At 45.7% G+C, this 1,224-nt stretch overlaps 1 pseudogene; it reads left to right on the forward strand.

The window, feature by feature from the left end:
- Positions 1-476: 476 nt before the first annotated feature.
- Positions 477-917, forward strand: LOC102850874 (annotated as a pseudogene).
- Positions 918-1,224: the final 307 nt, after the last annotated feature.

Raw genomic sequence — 1,224 nt, forward strand, 5'->3', positions numbered from 1 at the left:
GATGTTAAGCCTCAATCTATATTGAAGACTACAGTCCTTGACCTTCTGCAGCAAGTGGGTCAGATTTCCTCAGTTTGAGCAAGAACAGTTGTGTCATCTACACGTCGTAGATTGTTAATGAGTCTTCCTCCAATCTTGATGCTACATAGCCACTCTTAAAGCCCTGTTTCCCAAATGATCTGTTCTGCATATAGATGGTAAAGGTATAGAGACAGGATGCATCCCTGATGCACTTCTTTATTGATTTTGAACCACACATTATTTCCCTGCTTTGTTCTGAGGACTGCTTCCTGGTCCAAATGTAGATTTCACATAAGTGAGAATGGGATTCCCATTCTCCTCAAGGTTAGCCACAATTTGTTGTGATTCACATAATCAAATGTTTTTGCATAGTCAGTGAAACACAGATAGACATTCCTCTGGTACTCTTTGCTTTCTGCCAAGATCCAGCTGACATTGGAAATTGGAAAGCCAACATGGCGTCGGCCGTGCTAGCACTGAGGACGCGGATAGCTGTTTCAGCGCAGTTAAGCCCCCTTCAGGCGACAGCTCTTGCTGTCAGATATGCTTCCAAGAAGACAGGTGGCAGCTCCAAAAACCTGGGTGGAAAGTCACCCGGCAAACATTATGGCATCAAGAAAATGGAAGGTCACTATGTCGGCAACATCCTGGGGACTCAGCGCCAGTTCCGTTGGCACCCGGGAGCCCACGTGGGGCTGGGGAAGAAGAAGTACCTGTATGCCTTGGAAGAAGGGATAGTCCGCTATACTAAGGATGTCTACGTGCCCAATCCTAAGGACGCAGAAGCTGTGGACCTGGTCAGCAGGCTGCCCAAGGGCGCTGTGCTCTACAAGACTTTTGTCCATGTGGTTCCCACCAAGCCCGAGGGCACTTTCCAGCTGATTGACATGCTTTGAGCTCCTGGTTGAAGCCATTGGACAGAAATTGGATCCCAGATGCAGTCAAGGTTCGAGGATGATGACAAGATCTCTGAAGGAAGAAGAAGTCTGCTTGATAGAGGTTGTAGGAGACTCTGTCAAGTCAGCAAGTTGGGAAACCTGGGGTATTTAAACTGGGCCAGAATAAAGTTAGTTGGACAATAAAAAAAAAAAAAAAAAAGGAAAAAGAAAAAGACGTTGGAAATTGTTTCTAGTGCCATAAATGGCATGTTGCTAGGAGAGGCTTTTTCTTGGAAAGTGATATTGTACTTGGAAAGGTTCAAAT

The sequence above is a fragment of the Elephantulus edwardii genome, unplaced genomic scaffold, assembly GCF_000299155.1.
Source record: "Elephantulus edwardii isolate Elephantulus edwardi_28Jun2011 unplaced genomic scaffold, EleEdw1.0 scaffold00087, whole genome shotgun sequence".
In the NCBI taxonomy this organism is placed as follows: domain Eukaryota; kingdom Metazoa; phylum Chordata; class Mammalia; order Macroscelidea; family Macroscelididae; genus Elephantulus; species Elephantulus edwardii.